This window comes from Orcinus orca, chromosome 6, assembly GCF_937001465.1.
Source record: "Orcinus orca chromosome 6, mOrcOrc1.1, whole genome shotgun sequence".
In the NCBI taxonomy this organism is placed as follows: Eukaryota; Metazoa; Chordata; class Mammalia; order Artiodactyla; family Delphinidae; genus Orcinus; species Orcinus orca.
Genome location: NC_064564.1, coordinates 97,711,965 through 97,733,173, shown reverse-complemented (window position 1 = coordinate 97,733,173; position 21,209 = coordinate 97,711,965). Strand labels below are relative to the sequence as shown.

The 21,209-nt window shown below is 46.5% G+C and overlaps 1 protein-coding gene across 1 annotated transcript in view; it reads left to right on the top strand.

The window, feature by feature from the left end:
* LOC101275752 (thioredoxin domain-containing protein 8) overlaps positions 1 to 21,209 on the top strand; it is a 709,525-nt gene that overhangs the window by 138,538 nt on the left and 549,778 nt on the right. The window lies entirely within an intron of this gene.

Below are 21,209 nucleotides of genomic sequence, written 5' to 3'. Positions count from 1 at the left end.
AGTTGTTAATTTTTTTAATAGTCTAATGAAAAACAAGGAAATTTTCTGAAAAAACTTTTCCTTTGCTTTTGTTTTGAAGAGGCTTCCCAGAAGTAACTCCTCTTTCTACAGTGTATCAATCAGGATAGGCTATGTTTTGCTGAGTAACAAACAACTCCCAAACCTCACACAGCAGCTTTTTTTTTCCCACTCATGAAAATTCCACTGTGGATTTGGGCAAACTTCCAGGGCAGCTCTCCTACATTATTGCTAACAATTCAAGCTGCTTCAGTCTTGTGGCACCACCATATCAATACTGGTTTCCCTAATCACTGTAGCAGAAGAAAGTGCATTAAAAGTCACATACTGGCTCTCAGATCACTTTGCTTATGTTTCATTGTCCAAAGCAAGTAACACGGGCATAGCTCCACTTCAAGGGTATGAGGAAGTGCATTCATTTCATGTGCCCACAAGGAGAGAAGGAATGGAAATATGGATGAGCAGAACTAATGGCTAACAGAGGTAGAGAGGGGCCAGGTCATAGTACAATATTAGATTTTATTTTGAATACAATAAGTAGCCATTAAGGGATTTACATATGAGACCAAAATGATTGGATTTGCAGTTCAACCAGATGACTCTGGTCGTTCTATGGAGAATGAGTGGATGGTCATGTTAAGAGGCAATGTCAGGGGAAATTACGGCCAGGGGAAGTTCGGTGGGAAAGATGTTGTTAGCTCAAGCAAGCGTGGGAGCAGAATGGTGCTTTGTGAACACTTAGAGGGGTGGGATAGGGAGGGTGGGAGGGAGACGCAAGAGGGAGGAGATATGGGGATATATGTATATGTATAGCTGATTCACTTTGTTATACAGCAGAAACTAACACACCATTGTAAAGCAATTATACTCCAATAAAGATGTTTAAAAAAAAAAAAGAGTGGGAACAGAAGAAGGGAAAAAAGTAGATACATTTGATATACATATACTTTGGAGATAGAAACAATAGGATTTACTGAAGGAAAATTACAAGTTCAGTTTGAAGGATACTGAGTTTGAGGTGCTCAGAGACACACCAATAAAGATATCAAATAGGCAAGTGGATAAATGAGACTAGAGTTCTGGGCTAGACATAAGAATTGAAGTGTCATGAGTATGCAGAGGTACTTAGAATGAGAAAGGATGGATTCACCTATGCAGAGAATAGAGAGAAGACCGGGTCCAGAATGAGTCCTGAAAACTCCCAATTTACATAGTTGAAAAATCTCTAAGGATTCTTCCAATTCTTACTGAGAAGAGGTGGGGTCAGGGAGGGGAGACAGTGAGGGACACTGAAGAGGAGTGACCAGGAGAGAAGGGGAGCCCGGGATGTGGGGTCTCAGACCTCAGAGGCGAGAGACAGTGCAAGACTTTGCCCAGGTCACTCCCCTAACTGCAAACCTTCTACAAATCCCCATTTTCTAGAGTCCACATTCTTCTGTCTGGAGTTGCTTTTCCTGAAGCACCGGTTCAAGAGGCCAGAGTCCAAGAGGCAATGCCGGATATGGGAAAACTTTTCAGCCAAGGGCAGGCCCGTTCAAGTCAGAGCCAGCTGACAGCTACCGAGGCTGAGGGTGTGTTTGCCCCAGAGACATGGCCTACTCCTGGGATGGGGTCATTCTCGTGCCTGGGGTGGAGCTGAGGATTAAGTGTTCCCTGTGGTAGAGCTTGAAGGGAGAGGGGCAAGAGGAAGCCTGCTTTTGAATCCTCCCACTCCCTTCCCACAAGGCTGCTTCTGCCAGGAGCATTAGACCAGAGCAATCTCTGTTTCTCAACCACACTCACATGCTTCTCCCAACCCATGGGTGGTCAAACCTGTGGGGCAAAGAGCTCAGATTATGTCTGGGCTGTCACGCCACCCACTCTGATTGTCTCCCCCGACAGGACTGGAGCTAATCTTCTTTTCCCACTCTCTCCCCAGGGTTGGCAGAAGAAGGTTTTCCTAAACTAGAGAATAACCAGATCACATTGTAAATTCTGCCTGTGGCAGCTTACCTCAGGGTCACCCAGCCTTCCAGCCCACAGTGAGGACCTGCCCACAGGGCTGCCGTCTTGCTGGGCTTGGAGATAGGTGCACCTGGGCTCCAATCTCAGCACTGCCATTGGTAAACCTGACCTGAGCTGAGTTACTTAACTCTCAGAGCCACAGTTTCCCCAGCTGTAAAATGAGGCGATAATAGCCCCTCGGGTGTGGGGCTGAGGAAGGGAGGATCCTTCTCATTATTTGTCCTTTTTTTTTTTTTTCTTTTTTCTTTTTTGTGTTACGCGGGCCTCTCACTGCCGTGGCCTCTCCCGTTGCGGACGCGCAGGCTCAGCAGCCACGGCTCACGGGCCCAGCCACTCCACGGCATGTGGGATCTCCCGGACCGGGGCACGAACCCACGTCCCCTGCATCGGCAGGCGGGCTCTCAACCACTGCGCCACCAGGGAAGCCCGACAAATGCTATTTTGACGGAATGGGCATGACCCTTTTTCTTTAGGGATATGAGGCTGGCAGGAGGCTGCCCTTGGGACTGATATTCTCTCCTTGACCAAACTCTAGCTAGGCGCCTCTGAGTCCTTTCTCTCTGACTAGCCCTCAACCTAGAAGACTAGAGCCAACATGAACATGGTTTCTAATAGGTCAAGGCAGCATCCCCAGGATGACCCAAGCCCCCCCTTAAAGAAATCAGAACAATGCCAAAAGCATTTGCTATTTTGTTCCAGCCAGCACCTGAAGGAAGATAGGCTCCCTGTCTCCTAGTCTCTGTGGGAGGGTGCGAACCTAATTTTGATAGGTACCAGTTAGCAAATCGGGATGGGTTTCACATGGACCAATCCCACCTTTCCTAGTTTCTGTAATTTTCATCTCCCTGACTTCTGAGTTCCTACTTGCCTCCCTCCCTACTCCCCCATTCTCCCTTTAAAACACACAGCCACCTCTGTAACAATGGAAGTTTTCAGCTCCCTGTTGCAGTAGTATGCTAGTGATGAAAATCTGTGCTTACCACTTTAAGTAGTGTCCCGCTTTGTTGACCTTTGACAGGACATTCAATATTTGTATAGAGGCCATTCCCTCTTCCCCTATCCACCGAGTGAACTCAAGGAGAGGCAGGAAGGTCAGAGGTTTTGTTTTTTTTTAAAGTTGGTAGTATTTGCAAGAAAGGGGGCGGGGCAACACATTATCCCCCAAGTTGGATGACTGGCAAGTAGGCTTGCCCCAAGAGATGAAGAGAGCCCTCAGTGGGAAAATGTCAGTATAGAACCACCAGGAAGATAAGGTGTTAAGGGTAATCACGGCACATAGGTGCAGAAAATACCCCCGTCCCTGTCCACAGGCCTAAGTAGGGCCAGCAGAGGGCAGATAAGACGGTGGCCACAGACGAAGAGAGATGGACCTCTATGGCAGAGTTTCTCGTCTGCAGGAGCCCGTGGGGGGTGCCACCTGTCCACACCAAGCCTGCAGACCCTCAGCGAGGTCGGTGTACACGTTCAAGGCCAAAGAGACCAAAACTACGCCACAGCCAGTCCACACAAGCTCTCTGTGTCCTTCTAGCCTAAAGCCAAAAAGGTGTGGCGCACAGAAGGGGGAGGGTTGTGTGAGCGAGAAGACCACGCCCCTCCCTCTAATCTTAAAGGTATAAATCAAGGCTGTGCTTGGGGGTGGGGAGATTGGTGGGATCTGACTTTAATATGCGTGACACTTTTAAATTCGAGTCCTTTCAAGTCTTAAGAACTGGGATGAAAGAGCTTTAATGATGGGGAGTACCTGATAAGTTAGGGAATCAGGCTGAGCTGGCATGAGGGGAGCCTGTCCCCTAGCGGGGATGGATTAGAATTGACAGCCAGGGACTTCCCTGGTGGTCCAGTGGTTAAGACTCCTCGCTCCCAACGCAGGAGGCCCCGGTTCCAAACCTGGTCAGGGAACTAAATTCACATGATGCAGCTAAGAGCCCCCATGCGCAATTAAAGGGCCCGCGTGCCACAGCTAAGACCCGGTACAGCCAAATAAATAAATATTAAAAAAAGGATCCCGCATGCCGCGGAGCGGCTGAGCCCGTGAGCCATGGCCGCTGAGCCTGCGTGTCCGGAGCCCGTGCTCTGCAATAGCAGAGGCCACAGCAGTGGGAGGCCCGCGTGCTGCAAAAAAAAAAAAAAATAGCATTTGTCTCCCAGCCATCTCCAGCTTCTCAAATGTGGGCGGACATCAGAATCACCTGGAGGGCTTGTTAAACCACTGATGGCTGATCCCCATCCCCTCAGCTTCCCACTCAGCAGCTGTGAAGGGGCGGGGCAAGAATTTGCATTTCTAACAGGGTCCCGGGTGATGCCGATGCTGCTGGTCTGGGGAACACACTTTGAGAACTACTGCTCTTGGGACTACGGCTGACCTACAGACCTGGCAGTTCTTAAAATGTGGGGTTCTTTGTGCCTTTGGTTTTCAGCTGTGGATTACTGATTACCATTTGGGGGAAAAGAAGGATTCCATGGGCACCACGCCTCTCCTATTGTAGTAGCTATTCAATAATCTACACCCCCCGTCCCTACCTCACCTCCAGGCTGTACTAGACTGAGGGGGGCTGTAGGCAGAGACAGGAGACTATCACCATCCTCACTGTGTCTCAGCTAAGTGAGAGGACTCTGCTTCTGCTTTTCAGTAGGAAATTAATCTTACAGTAGACCCGCAGTGGGAAGGGAGAATTCCCCTCCAGAAGCTGAGCTGTTGATTGGGTGCAAATACCAAAATCCCCAGCCACTTTTTAATCCAGAACTTCCCAACATCTGGATTCCAGACAAACGCAGGAAATGCGGCATCCTGCCCGAGGGTCCCTCCGGCCCCCTCCGTATGTATTCAGGCTTCTCCGAAGGCGCCTCCAACACTCCTGCTGCACCAGCTGACCCTAATTTAAGCCACTGGCTAGGAAGAGGGCTTCTTCCATGGTCCCTTGCTCTCCAATAAATTAGGGCTTTGTGAGCACCTCTGTGTGTATATGGAGAGGGGCTCCGCCACCGTGGCCGATGGAGGAGGTTGGTGGAGGGAAGGGCGCTAAGAGTCTAGTTCCTCCCCTCCTTGGGGAGCTAGCGTCAAGTTCTGCCTCTGAATATCACACCGATCCGCCGTGTGAGAAACAGTGCCTCACAGGGGCATTGCCATGACCACTACCTAAGATGTCTGGTCTCTTTTTTGACCTTATATATTATTTTGAAAAAAAAATTTTTTTTAACTGGGTTTTCTTGGGTTTTGAGAGAGGTGTCGGGAAATTCTTTCAGCTTCTGGACAAATTTGAAATATTTTCTGGTGGTACCTCTAGGATTAGGTCCTTCCTGAGGGGAATCCTTCTTCTTTGGGGTGACTGTCCTATTTAAGAACTCTGCATCTCAACTTGTGGGTGGGATACCCCCAGATTGTGGGTGGGGTACCCCAGATTGAAGGCCAATAGTTCTAACACGGTTATATAACTTGCTCAAGGTGACACAGCTAGCAAATGGCAAAAGGAGAAGCAAACTCAGGCAGCCACACTCCAGAGCTGCACTCTAAACTCTGAACTCCTATTCAATTAAACAGGGAAGCCGTTAGTCGGAGCTGGCTCTAATGCCTGGTTGGCCTGCGGTAGCAAACCAAAATCTATGCCCATCAATGCCTCAAGGTTACAGAATGAAAGCTAAGGGCAACCAATCACAAGCAGCCGACTAGGCTTTAAGCTACAGCCAATTTCCTCGCTTTGCTTTGGCGTCTTCCCTATAAAAGTCTCCCCCCAGCTCCGGTGGATGGAGTGTTCCTAACCATTTCCGGTTTGGTACAGCTTGATTGGAATCGATTTTTGCTCAAATAAACGAAGGCACATTTTAAGTTTATCTTTTAACACTACTATGTTAAACCACCTCCTTCTGACTCCTTCCCCTTCACTTATTTCTGTAAGCATCATAGCTGGGAAATCCCCTTCCAGCGCTGATGGTGAAACTGGTGCTTCCATCTGGAGGCCAGAGAGAACTGTTGGACTTTTTCTAAATACTCTTCCTAAAACTAACCTTTCCCCAGCCTTTGAGGCATTGGTTATCCCTACCCTGCAGAAACAGCCCTTTAGGTCACTTCCTTATTGTCGAGAAAGACCTAGTTCACCACCTTCAATTTTTTCCATCTGCATATAAATTCCTAAAGTCTTTCACCGGCTGCAATTGTGTTTCTCCCACAGCTAATGAATAATACGCTTCCTAGAAACAGTGTTCAAGGGACTGAACTTTTAATATTATGTCTTGGCCTTGGATTTGCGGCAATTACATTGTTTTCCCCTCAACTTCCATCCAGAAAGATGATGCACCCGCTATGTATTAGTAATCCTTTTGTCTCTCCTTTGTCTGTTCACCAATGAATCCGCCCCCTGAATTCCCGAGTCCAGGACGATAATCAAGACTTGACAGCATGTCAACCCCTTTGTCCTGGCCGAGAAATATTGGGTTGGACAAGATTCGTTTGGGTTTTTCTATAAGATGTTACAGAAAACCCAAACTTTTTTTGGCCAACCCAATAGATGCAGGAAAAAGCTGGTGGTGGCAAAACTGCATCTTCTGCCAACCCAAACTCCAAGTGTTTGTAAGATGAGCCTAAGCCAGCCCTCAAAATCAATATCAAGTCCAGATCCAGGTTAGCAAATCTCCCAGGGCAGGAGCTGCTCCCCTTCCTAAGAAATGCAGGTACTTTTGTGGTTGGTGGGTCCTGAGTGTCAACCAAAAAAAAATTAATAATTATAATAATAATGCAGGAGCCTGCAAATAAGAAAAGGGTTTATATGGGGTCTTAAGAATTGCAGTTTGGGGGCTTCCCTGGTGGCACAGTGGTTGAGAGTCCACCTGCCGATGCAGGGGACACGGGTTCGTGCCCCGGTCCGGGAAGATCCCACATGCCGTGGAGTGGCTGGGCCCATGAGCCATGGCCGCTGAGCCTGCGCGTCCGGAGCCTGTGCTCCACAACGGGAGAGGCCACAACAGTGAGAGGCCTGCGTACCACCAAAAAAAAAAAAAACAAAAGCAGTTTGGGAGACTGATTCGGGTAACCCCAAAAGAGTGTTCCAAGGTAGAGAAAGAGGCAGGGGCTTATAACGACCAAGAGCCACAAGGTTGTTAAAAGTTGCCTGGCAACACATGAAAAGATGCTCAACGTTGCTAATTATTAGAAAAATGCAAATCTAAACTACCATGAGGTACCACCTCACACCATTCAGAATGGCCATCATTTAAAAGTCTACAAATAACAAATGCTGGAGAGGGTGTGGAGAAAACGGAACCCTCCTACACTGTTGGTGGGAGTGTAAATTTGTGCAGCCACTATGGAAAACAGTATGGAGGTGCCTCAGAAAACTAAAAATAGAATTGCCAATATGACCCAGCAATCCCACTCCTGGGCATATATCTGGAGAAAACTATAATTCGAAAAGATACATGCAACCCAATGTTCACAGCAGCAGTATTCACAATAGCCAAGACATGGAAACAACCTAAATGTCCATCGACAGGTGAATGGATAAAGATGTGGTACATATATACAATGGAATACTACTAAGCCATAAAAAAAAGAATGAAATAATGCCATTTGCAGTAACATGGATGGACTCAGAGATTATCATACCAAGTGAAGTAAGTCAGACAAAGTCAAATACCATATGATATCACTTATATGTGGCATCTAAAACATGACACAAATGAACCTATCTATGAAACAGAAACTCACAGATATAGAAAACAGATGTGTGGTTGCTAAGGGGTGTGGGTGTGGGAGGGATAGACCGGGAGTTTGGGATTAGCAGATGCAAACTATTACATATAGAATGCATAAACAACAAGGTCCTACTGTAGCATAGGGAACTATATTCAATATCCTGTGATAAGCCATAATGGAAAAGAATATAAAAACTAATTTATACATATGTATAACAGTCACTTTGCTGTACAGCAGAAACTAACACAACATTGTAAATCAACTATACATCCCCCCCCCGCCAAAAAAAAAGTTGCCTGGTGAGAATTGTGACTGACTCTGACACAAGTCAGAAAATATTTGTTCTTAAGGAATCCCAAGTTGTTTTAGGGTAGGAGTCCTGTAAGTAGATAGACTGCCAGGAGTTATTTTAGGGTAAGGGTCTGATATGTACTCTGAGTTTCTAGCAGGTGTTTTGGATAACTTCATCAGGTCAAAAGGTCAGATTCCATACAGGCTGAGCCATGCAACAGTCGCACACCTTTCATGGCCTCCCAGCTCCATTTTACAGAGCTCTCTTAGCAATACTGACCCCATTTTGATTTTCTTTTTGCATGAGAGCCCGACCTCACTCCCTTCCCAGCCACGGGTTCCTGCCCCTGCCTCAGACTCCACCTGCCCGATTCTCCAGAGGCTTGCTCTCCTCTTAAGGGGCTGCCCACAACATGTGCGGCCACACTCACAACCTGAGGTCTGAGGGAGACTGCCCACCAAATCCCAGACTCCTCTCTGCTGACCCCTACCACAGCCTGGCAAGATCCGTGGGAAGACCCCTGACCAGCCACCTGCCAAGGAGGTGCATGCCAAGGGCGTGCCCAGTCCCCAAAGGGTGTGTGTACCATGGAGCCTCAAGGGCCAAACCCCAGTGAGCTGGACCTTCCATGAGCTGCGAGGCCCCTTTGGCCTCTCTAGCCTGAGGCACATGCCAAGGTCGGCCCTGCTCCCCAAGACAGTCTCCTCAACCCTGACTGCACAAGAGAATCATCAGGAACCTTGGAGAACATTCCATTAAATTACAATCTCTGGAGTAGGGCCTGAGCATTGGTATTCTAGATTTTGCTTTTTGATCAAGGCATAAAATATGAAAAGTATGGGAAATGCACTAATCTTGTATTTATTTTCATGTATATATATGCTTATTTTCACAAATACAGATACACACACACTTATATAATGTAGACCGATATACATTTCCAGCATTCTAGAACGTTCACTTTAGCCTCTTCCCAGTAATTACAATTTACTTTTTCTTAGCCCTATTTCTTTCCATTTTTGGCCATTGTGAATAAACCTACTCTCATTATTTTTACAGGTCCTTGGGTGGACATTTGTTTTCATTTCTTTGTTCATTTCCTGCCCTCTTCTTTTTACATTTGCCTGTCTAGCTGGGCTTGTCTTGAGGATGACCACGAAAGCTTCCTCTGGATATGTGAGGTCAGCATTCAGACCCACTGCCTTAGGACCACTCAGACTGCAGATGGGAGGCACTGACTAAGTTGCTCAAGGGACAGAGTCTCTCGCCGCCGAGCACAAGCGGCGCCCATCAGAATCTTCACGGCCTTTCTCCTTTGGGTCCCACTGTTATTCTACCTGGCTTTCCAGGGACAGGGAGCAGGGCCGGGGCACAGTCCCATGTAAGAGGCAGCCGATGCCTATTTGAATCTCACCAGCTCTGCAGGTGGAAAGATGAGGAATGATCTGGTCTCTCAGAAAAAGAAAGTTGACCAGAAGGGCCGTGGTTCCTCTTAAAAACATGCAGGCTCAACTGTATCCTCTTGTGGGGCAGAGTTATGGGGAAAGAGAAACCCTTGAACTTCCTCACTAGGAGCTAGCTGTCTGCCTTTCATTGTACCTGAACCAGAAACACTGGTCACCTCCTGTTGGAAGGCTCTCTACTCAGGATTCTTCTAGAGAAGAACTAGATACCATAGCGGATGAGGGCATGCTCAGGCATTACAATGAGGAACGCTTGCAAGGCAAGGGGCTGTAATAGTTTGGGCAAGAAGTTCCTATATTACTCAGCCATCAAAAAGAATGAAATAATGCCATTTGCGGCAACATGGATGGACCTAGAGATTATTATACTAAGTGAAGTAAGTCAAAGAGAAAGACAAATATTGTATCACTTATATGTGGAACCTAAAAAATGATACAAATGAACTTATTTACAAGACATAAACAGACTTGCAGACATAGAAAACAAACTTATGGTTACCAAAGGGGAAAGGGGGAAGGAATAAATTAGGAGTCCACGATTAACAGATACACACCACTGTATATAGAATAAACAACAGGGACCTACTGTATAGCACAGGGAACTATATTCAATACCTTGTAATAACCTATAATGGAAAAGAATCTGAAAGAGAATATATAGATAGGAATCACTTCGCTGTACACCTGAAAATAACACAAAATTGTAAATCAACTATACTTCAAGAAAAAAAGATTTTTTTAAGCATTAAAGAAAAAAAGAAAGAAGTTCCTGAAACCCCTCACCGTGGTATTTAGCCAGAGGTGAGGAGGGAGGGCAAAAAGTTATTTTCAGAGTGTTTTTCAAGACACTTAAAACAAATTTCAAAATGATTAATTTCAGAGTGGTTTGAGGTCGCCAGTGGCAGTAATCAAGCCAGTCTCCCGTAATCAAGCTCAGCGGTTCCAGAGTGTTCTGTGGTTGAGCAGCATCAGTGTCACCTGGGGCTGCGTCAGAAATGCAACTTCTCCGGCCCCGCCCTTAACCACTGACTCAGGAAGCCTGCGCGCGAGGCCAGCAGTCTGTTTTAATGAGCCCTCCAGGTGATTCTGTTGCAGGCTCAAGTGAGAGACCCCCTAGTCATGATACAGGTTGTCCCCTGCCTCCATGTATGATCAGTATGGATGGGTCACGCTTGGTAGATTTCCTCTTGTAGATTTTTTTTAAGCAAAAATCATCCCTATTAGTGTCCTAAGTATGTGCACAGAGATGTGGAGAATTGCTCACTGGTTCCGGAGAGACTACGCCATTTTGACAAGTTCACTTAGGAAATTTCAGCCCCACTTTCCTATTCTGGTCTAAAGAATGGCAGTCCTATTAGCCTCTGCTGAAGAGGGCAAGGGGTGACGGGGAAGAACAGTTGCCCCCGACAAGCCCCACAGGAAAAGCCTAGAGCCCCCCACCCTGCTTTACAAGAGCCCCCGGGCTGATGGCTGTGAGATGCTGCAGCGTGTTCCCTTGCTGAGTCCAGGCTGGTGTGGTGTGATTAGCAAGCAAGCAGTTACAGAGAGAACACACCTTTTCCAGGCTCTGAATGCCTCCGGCAAGCGAGACTTACAGGAAAGTCACATGCTCTGTTCTTAAGGAACGTTAAGTAACAACATTGAAACGCACTGAACCGCACAACTCATGGGAAATTGTCACACACAACTTTGTTTGCCTTCTGCAGTCATGGGTGAAATTTATGGCTGGGCCTCTTTCTGTTCTGACCCCTCAGAGAAATGGAAAGCGCTCCTGGCCATTCTATGTCACAAAACACGGAATACACCCGCTCAGGTGTAATTTACAAAACAAACAAACAAAAAGTCTGACTTTGTTCAACAGTAACACGTCTTCCTCAGCAGCCCTGGGCTGGATGTACACAGTGGGAGCCGGTGGGAAGCTCCTTGAGTTGCTCTCCCACCTGGGGCTCTAGCTCCTGTCCCAAAATTCCTTCGAAAGTATCTGTCCTCTCCAGGGTTGGCAGTGGGTAGGGGCTGGGAGGGAGGGAGGGAGGTGAGGAAGGACCTTACTTGATTAATACCGTCATGAGACAGGCAGGGACGGAATTAACCACCGACACTTTCTCTTCCCTGGTTTTGGAGACTCACCTTCTCATCGCCGGGATCTTCCTTTGACCTGGAGGATGAATCTCTGCTCCAATGGTTGCTTAAGACCAGTCTTCAGCTCCTCGGCAGGCACGGGTAAACCTCCAGCTTCTTTCTGCCGTTTTTCCCTCCCCGCTCCAGGCAGCCCTTGTGTACGGGCTCCAAGAAAACCTCACGCCATCCCTCTTGAATGGGAGGCCCATCTCTGCTCCTGGGGAAACAGGCACCATGCTTTGTGCCCACAGTTCAGGAGGGAGACCAAACTCACACTGCAACCTCTCTTTGCTGTGCTCTTAGGGAAGCTGCCTGTTATAACCCGGAGCCCTTCATAGTTCTCAGGTGTGCTGCATCCCAGTTCCCGTTTCCCCCGCTCTCCAGAGAATGTTTAACAAGCTGTTTGAGGGCTTCTTTAAATCCCTTTTCCCTCAGCTTAAGGAGAAGCAGCCTCCCCTTCTCTCTCCTCTTCTAATTGCCAACTCTGGATGTGGGTACCGTTAAAAGTTAGGTATGAATACAATGGAATACTACTCAGTAATAAAAAAGAATGAAATAATGCCATTTACAGCAACATGGATGGACCTAGAGATTATACTAAGTGCAGTAAGTCAAAGACAAATATCATATGATATAGTTTATATTTGGAATCTAAAAAAAATGATACAAATGAACCTACAAAAAATAAATAGACCCACAGACATAGAAAACAAACTTACAGTTACCAAAGGGGAAAGAGGGGGGAGGAATAAATTAGGAGTTTGGGGTTAACATATACACACTAAAATGTATAAAATATATAATCAAAAAGGACCTACCATATAGCACAGGGAACTATACTCAATATTTTGTAATAACCTGTAAGGGATGGGACTTGAAAAGTTCTGACATTAGATAACTTGTACTTGCCTCCACCTGCCCAGTCCTCACTTTCCTCTGTCTGCCTGGAGCGGGCTTTGCGCTTTTAACTCTCACTTGCAAGTAAAGAAGATCACCTGAATCCTTTTTGGTAACATTTACAAAACCCAGAGCTTACTGTTGAGAGCCCTCCTCATTTCCCTTATAATAAGCCTTTGCCTTTCCAAGTCCGGGGACTGATTGCCAAGGACCAAGTGCACCTGGCAAGCAGGTGGTTTAGGTGCCATTAAGATTAGGAGCATGAAGGTGCATCAAGAAGATATGTGTTAATTACACATTAATTACCTTAACTGTTCTATTGCTGAAAGGACTCACAGTTCAATTTATACTCAGACCACCTTGTTAAAGGTCAAGGGCGCAATACAGCCACTACAGGAGAGAGAGAGAGATGCATGGGAAGGGGTCTGGTGCTCCCAGGCACAGGCTTCTTTGTCCTCCCAGCGCTGAGTGGTACAGGTCTCCTGTCACCACCATCAGCATACAGAAAAAGCGCCTGAGAACCAGAAGCCCCAAGTCTACTTGTGGTGGGGGATTTTTACAGTGAGAGCTGGTCCTCTAAGCACATTCCAGATACGTTGCCAGCCTTAAATGTCAAAAGCCCCCAGATTCCACCAATACCAGGTGCATATCATAAACCCAAGTATTATTACTAAGCACTGCTGGCAGGCTAGGCTGGCCCACCCCTCCCTGAAACAACTCGTGAACCTATGGGAAAAGAACATCACTTATCTTGAGTTAATGCATTCTACAGTGTCAGCTAAGGGTCACTGGCATGCTCCAGCAGCTCTGGAGATAAGCATGAGGTCATTCCAGACTCGCTGAGATTAACCCAGACTAAGCAACATGGCAGCCAGCAGAATCTTCTTCAGGTCAATCCGTATGGCTTGCAACCAAAGTCAGAGAAACCGGTACAAGTAGAAGCAGCTGCATGACCCCGAGAGGCTCCGAAAAGCCCTCCTCAGCTGCCCTTGAGCGAGATGCAGGTCATGTGACTGAGGGATGTCTGAACACTGTCAGCTTATTTGTATCCGTGAGTGACCGTCCTTGTGGCTTCATAGCCCAGGATAAACTCCCCGTTAGTCCCCATTAAGCATGCCAACTCTGCTCCCATGATGTACAGGATTTGTGGAACGTGGGTATTCAAGTGATATTTGGGTAGCAAGAGAAGACATGCGTTATCCTTTATGCTAAGATACAGGGGATATCTCGATCCATCCAGAGGACTTTTCAGGACTAATGGACAGTTATTCTATGTTCATCTGTCCTGATAACTATTCTTCTTCCCAGTTTGTGCAATTGTAAATATGGGAAGAGATAAACCAGACGTGGACTGTGTCATAAGGGAAGACGTGCAAACTTAGTCAAGTTTTAACAGCTTATTCCTTTGGACTTATTGGGTGTGGTCACAGTGGAATCGCTAAACTTACTGGGGTTTTTAGAATTATTTTTATTTATTCATTTTGGGGCTGTGTTGGGTTTTCATTGCTGGGTGCAGGCTTTCTCTAGTTGCAGCAAGCAGGGGCTACTCTTTGTTGCTGTGCGCGAGCTTCTCATTGCGGGGGCTTCTCTTGTTGCAGAGCACACGCTCTAGGCGCGCGGGCTCAGTAGTGTGGCGCATGGGCTTAGTTGCTCCACTGCATGTGGGATCCTCCCAGACCAGGGCTCAAACCCATGTCTCCTGCGTTGGCAGGCAGATTCCCAACCACTGCGCCACCAGGGAAGCCCCTAGAATTACTATTAATTAACCTCTAGAAGCTGGTCAGCTGTCTGTCCTAACTGGTGCAGGGAAGCCACAGCTACTGAGGATCCAGGGAACGGGCACACCTGGGTTTCCAGTAAATGGCTTTACTGCATCTTACCATTTCCTAAGGCTGGGCCATGCCCATGACAACAGGTCCTGAGGGTGACAAGGAACAGGATGGAAAGAGTTTGACTCTAAAAGAGGCTTAAAACAAACTGCCCCCGGATTTCAAATGCTCCCCCCTTGGACTGTACTGTGAGAGAGGAATAAACTTCTGTCTTTTCAGCCGGTGAATGAATTATTGGCTCACTTCGTTGACATCTACCTGTACCCTACCCGATACAGAAACAGACACCTGGAATTGGGGTGATTCCATAAAATGTGTGAACAGTGAGAGCCAAGGAAAGCAGATGCTTCAGGCTGGAGATTATTTCTATGATGCTCCAGAGCGTTTCCATAACTCAGTAGGTATTTGGGAAAACTCAGAGGGCAGACCACATGCCTATGCGCTCAGGGAAGCAGTTGGGAAGAGCCAAAATTGTAGGGTGTGTTGGCTTTTAGTGACAGTGGCTACTTTTAACAGAGACTGTCCACATCCCACTCATATCCCCACACCTTTGCCACTTCAGCATACAAGCCCAATTTTCAGCTGTCATAGAACCATCTCCCTCTTGATGCTGGTCTGTGCTAAAGATGGGCTCTACTGAGAGAACGCAGAGCTGGCCCAGGACAACGACTGGAGGTTTGTTTGCTATTGAATCAAGTTGATGAGAAGGAAAGTTTGGGAGGTCAGAGTACAGGCTTCGGCGCAGAATCCTGCCTGGCTTTGAATCCTCCCCTCACCCCTGATCATATCACCCAGAGTCAGTTATTCAAACACCCTGAGTGCGAGTTTCCCCATTTGTAAAATGGAGCAGATACTAATAGTAGGTGCCTCAAAGGAGTGTTGTAAAAACTGAAAGAAAGGGCTTCCCTGGTGGCGCAGTGGTTGAGAGTCTGCCTGCCGATGCAGGGGACACGGGTTCGTGCCCCGGTCCGGGAAGATCCCACATGCCGCGGAGCGGCTGGGCCCGTGAGCCATGGCCGCTGGGCCTGCGTGTCCGGAGCCTGTGCTCCGCGGCGGGAGGGGCCACAGCAGTGAGGGGCCCGCATACCGCAAAACAAAAAAAAAGAAACTGAAGGAAATAATCCATGTCAAGCGCTCAGCACAGTGCCTGGTGCAGAGCTAGCCCTTAAGAACTATGGGCCATGCAGTTCCCTGAAAGATTAAACAGAGTTACCACATGACCCAAAATTCCACTCCTAGGTTTAAAGAGAATTGACAACATATGTCAACACAAAAGCTTGCCCATTCAAAGGTCAACTGATGAATGGATAAACAAAATATGGTATATCCATAAAATTGGATATCTTTCAGCAAAAATAAAGGAATGAAACACTAATACATCCTACAAATGGAGGAATCTCAAAAATCTTATGCTAAGTACAAAAGAAGACATATTGTATAATATTATTTGAAATGTCCAGAACCGGCAAATCCATAGAGGCAGAAAGCAGAGCCGTCATTGCCTAGTACTGGGGCGAGGAGGAGTGGGGGAGGGCGAGGCATTGGCAGTGATGGCTAAAAGGGTACAATATTTATTTTGAGGGTGATGAAAGTATTCTAAAATTGGCTGTGGTGATGGTTGCCCAACTCTTCAAATATAGTAAGAACCTTTGGATTGTACACTTTAAATGGGAGAACTTTATGGTATATAAATTACATCGTAATAAAACTGTTTAAAAACAACAAAAAACTATGGGCCGTGAATGGAGGAAGCGTGCAGGTGTATGCTGCCATCTGGTGGCAACCATCAGTTTTCCACTGAAGTGTAAACTTAAATGAAGAGCCACATTTGACCTCCACGTCTAATTGTGCAAGTGGTGTTTTCATTGTGGGTTTTTGGGAGTAGCTATATGTAGGTCTCAACAGATTCCTGGCTTGTGTGAAGAGTGGGAAACCTCCTGACGCCCTAGGAAGGTTCTTGGCTGGGGCAGCTGCTTTTACTTTAGAACCACTGCCACCTAGTGGCCACATTCCATACTTGCAGGCAAACGTGAGCATCTTGAAGTCAGCGGAAAACATTGAAAACAGTGAGATGAACTCCACCTTCCCCGTGATCAATGAGGTGATTCTGTACCCTTCGTGTTCATCTTGGGAAGTTCCTTCCTAAATGTCTCCTCGCAAGCTTCTAGCACCCTCTGACTCTCCACTGATGCGAGTCAGTCTTTCTGGCATTTACTAAACATTTAATCACTTGGATATTTTCTCTTGCCCAAAAGAATACAAGTATATGGGTTCCCCAGTGAGAAGGAAAGTTAAAAGCATCTAAGACAGTACAGGTGACCACTGGGTGGCCCTATTTACTAGGCAGATGTGGAAACATTACGTGACCTTGGAAGAGGTTTGTCCCCACAAGCCCAATGTTAAGGAAGAGCTCCCCCAATTCCAGCTGAAACCATCCTAACAAACCCCGTTTTAATTTGTTCTCATATACACAGAGCTTGACACATAGTCGGCCCTCAGTAAGTGTTTGCTGACTGAATGCAGGGCTTTAGAGGAAGTGAAGTCTGGAGGTGTGCAGAAGAGGAGTAAATAAGTACTAGGGATGTAAGGTACAAATGATACGCGGAATTAACAAGCTAGGGATGTAACGAACAAATGATACATGAAATCAACAAGCTAAGAGTAGCTCCTGAGTTCTCATCACAAGGAAAAAATAGATTTTCTCTTTTATCTTGTATCTATAGGAGATGATGGATGTTCAGTAAACTTACTCTGATAATCATTTCACGATGTATGTAAGTCAAATCATTACGCTGTACACCTTAAACTTATACAGTGCTATATGTCAGTTATATCTCAATAACACTAGAAGAAAATAAAAAAATAAAGGGAGGAAACTCTGAGCACATCTATACCAACCATTCACCAAGCACTTTACACCTAACATTTAATTCTCATAGCAACTCCGTAAGTCAGGAATCTGATCTAGAGAATGCAAATAATCAAATGTCACTGAAAGAGTGGTGAGCCCAAACCTGAATCCCCTGCCTGATCCCAATGGCTGAACGCTTGTCAGACACTCACACTAAAAATGGAATTGCTCAGAGATACTGGGAAATTGTCTGCAACACAAACTGTACTGTATCACACATTTGGTCATCCCAGCATCTCTTCTTCCCCTTCCTCTGTCGCATACCTTGGCAACATGGGTGGGCACATGACTTAGGTTGGGTTTTTGTTTTGTTTTGTTTTTTCTATCTAGGACTAATCACGATCATCAGAAGAGATGGTCAGAATCCTGTTATCTCTGATGCCTACCTGCTGTGACAGGTTCATAAGAGCCATTCCAAGCTAAGAAGTCTCTTATTAATTAGGCTCTAGCTCCACACTTCTAGGTCCTGTGCATCTTCTAGTCACAGTAGTTTTGTTCTCCACCAATTATTAAATATTCAGGAATTCTGAGAACCGGTTGTTAAACTGTTGGTATCTTGAAAGTAGCCATCATAGGAATAGTTACACCACGGAAATTGACAAACACTTATCAGGACAAATGGGGGAAATGGTCATGGCTTCACCTGCCAGAAATAATTTTGTGGCGTGTTTGGCCTTTTGTCCATTCCGGCTCTTACTCCGTGTTAGAGCACGCCTCTGGCGCCCCCTTGTGGCTTTCCGTCCCTCACTTAACCTAAAAGGTTTACCACCTGGACACGCCATCAGCCTGAGCGTGCAGGCTTCCTCTAGGGCAGAGAGCTAGAGTTCCACAGAAGTAACAACAAAGCCCCTTTGCAAAGCCCCTCCCTCAGTCACCAACACTGTGCTCTGTCTCCTGGGACCAATGAGATGGGTCAGTTCATCCCCTCAAGAACCTTTACTCATTTCACTTTGATGTTACCCCTAAGAGTTTTCTGAAGGGGGTCAGGTCGTGAAGCAAGCACATTCCTCCCCTAGTCTACCCCCTATTCTCAACCCTGGCTACACATGAGAAACACCTGAGGAGCTTCTAAAACCAACCCATGTTCTGACCCCCTTTTAGGTAAAATGACCAGAATATCTAGGGGTGAGGTCCAACCACCAATATCTTTAAAAAAAACCCACCCTGGATGATCCTGGTGTGCAGTGCAGCCAGGGTTCGGAACCACTGGACAGTGGATGCTCAAATCTTTCTCTGTATTAGGGTCCTCTGGGGTGCTTTTAATTTCTATTAATGCCTGGGCTCCAGCCCAGACGAATTGAATCCAAAACGTAAAGCTCTCCAGGTAATGCAGATGGAGTCAGAATTGAGAAGTGCTGCTCTAGACCTAAATCAGAATGACCTCTCGCTTTGCATCTCATCTTAAATTATGCAACCACGTTATTCAAACATTTGCCATTGAGTCCTGACACTGTTATCAGCCTACACGATAAGACCTTCTTCCAATACTCTAAAGAATCCTTTGATCTCACCCTGAAATTAAAGTCTGAACATACATACTTTCTTCCTTATCTGCTCAGCCCTGGTCAGAGGGTCCTCACTCAAGAGTCTGAGTGAAATCCTGGTCCTCCTTCACCAAGACCCACAAAGTAGTGAGTTGCTGTGCTGGGCAAACACTGCCCCCAAGAAATATTCAAAACCAGCCCCAAACCACATGTGATTGTACCTGCAGCTTATAAATCCTGCATCAATTCCCCAAGTTTTCAAACATAAATGGTATGCTCAGACCCTATTCATTACTTACACTCCAGACCAGTGAGTCTCAAAGCAAGGTCCTTTGGACCAGAAGCAGCATCTCCAGGAAACTAGTTAGAAAATTCTTGGGCTGCACCCCAGCCCTTCTGAATCAGAAACTCGGTATGGGTCCAATTCTGTGTTTAACAAGCCCTCCAAGTGATGCAGGGGTCCTCTCAAATGTTTGACAACAGCTCTCCTCAGAGGCAAATCACTGTTACTAGCTGAAGACCACAGCAGAGGCCGAGGCCGAGGTTGTCTAAATGAGAGGGCAGAGAAAAACCAAAGAAGGGGAAGAAAGATTTGTGATTGTACGTCTCTAGGGGACCAACAGATCCACTCCACTTGTTGCAAGCCCACCACACCTGTGGACTTGGAGCAAGTCATCTGGGTAAGTCTACCATCAAGATGAACTGACAGTGAGATTACTGTATCTTGGTGGAATTTAAAAAAAAAGTCTTTATCAGGCAAATGTTCTGAGAGAAGGCATCTGAACGCTTGGGTAACGCTTAGAAATTGCTGGTGTGGTACCTCTAGGTATTTCCTGAGGCCCCATTCTTTGCCTCAATGTCATCTTGTACATTTCAAACCTTTTGAATTCTTCCTTTTAATTCCCCATTTGTTTTCTGTCCCCCTAGCAGCCCAGTTCTGAATTTTGTGTGGGTTGGGTGCAGGGAGGGATACAGTCACCACCCTCTTGTGACCCAAGGAGCCCATGATTAAAAGGAGCAACATTCCAAAGGAACCTCATTATTAGTCTCTTTGCCACCAATAAAACCAGGGGAGTTGATGTGGAATCTAAAAAAAAAGAAAGAATGCTACAAATGAATTCATATACAAAACAGAAACAGACCCACAGACATAGAAAACATGGCTATGGTTACCAAAGGGGAAAGGGGGGAGGGATAAATTAGGAGTTTGGGATTAATATATACACATGACTACATAAAAAATAAACAACCTACTATATAGCACAGGGAATGCTACTCAATATTTTGTAATAACCTATGAGGGAAAAGAATCTGAAAAAAATAGAAATTATGTATAACTGAATCACTCTGCTGTATACCTGAAACTAACACAACACTGTAAATCAACTATACTTCAATTTAAAAAAAAAAAGGAAAAAAACCACAGGGGAGTTGAACTAGGGGGTAGTGGCCACAGGCCCCCTCCAACACCCCACTGATACTTGACATCGCAGAGCAAAAGGCCTGCATACCTGTCCTCTGCTCAGAGGTTAAGGCCTCACATTGGTGGGTTTTCGGGGAGAGCCTCCTCAGTAAGAACCACCCCTAAATTCTTTCTACTCTGACCGTATCAGACTCTGCGTACCGCTCTCTTGCGTTTCCAAAGCCTGAGCGCCCACCAAATCTCGGTCCTTTGTATCCTGACTCACCTAGCGCTGCCTGATGTCCCCCAGGTGTTAGCAGTGACTGATGGAAAGAGGACCAGGACGCTGAATCCACAGCCAATCACAGCTCTACTGCTCCTGGTTCCTGGGGGGCACCCCTGGGACAGCAAGATTTCTTCCTGATTAGCTGGTGAGCTGGTGGCCGAATGTTGGACTGAATGACTCCTCTCACTCCTTTCAGCCTGAGGCTGTGTGGCCTCCTTGACTCCTTTTCCCGGACTCCGCTTCTGGCTCCTTGACTCCCTCATCCCTTTGTTTTTTGCTACAGCTTTCACTGTGGTGTGATTTACATACCATAAAATGTACTCATTTCCAAGTGTACAATTCAGTGATTTTCAGTAAATGTAAAGTTGTGCAACTGTCATCATAATTCAACTTTAGCACATTTTCATCACCCCATTTGCAGTCGCTTCTGGTTCCTTTTTGGCAACAGGGATGCCTCGGTCATCTTCTCCCAGCATCTCCTGGGACAACTGATCCCAAAGGAAAGAGCCCAGAGGGAGTTCATTCAAATAAAGACACTTCTTTGCTGCTGCCACCAAAACCCAGCTCTCCCCCAAGATTTGAGCCCCTGTCATGACCTCGGCCTCAGTCCATGAAAGCCCCTCCTCCTGGAGAGCATAGTGGGAGGAGGTCACCCAGACCCACACACATCATCAGATCTACTGGACCTTGTATGTGAAGTTGCCGATGTGCATTTTTACAGGAAGAGTGGGTAAGAGTAACAGTTGAATCAGAGTGCCCAGGTTCAACTTCAAGCGCTACTGTTTACCAGCCCCATGGCAACCGTTCCCTGACATGTCA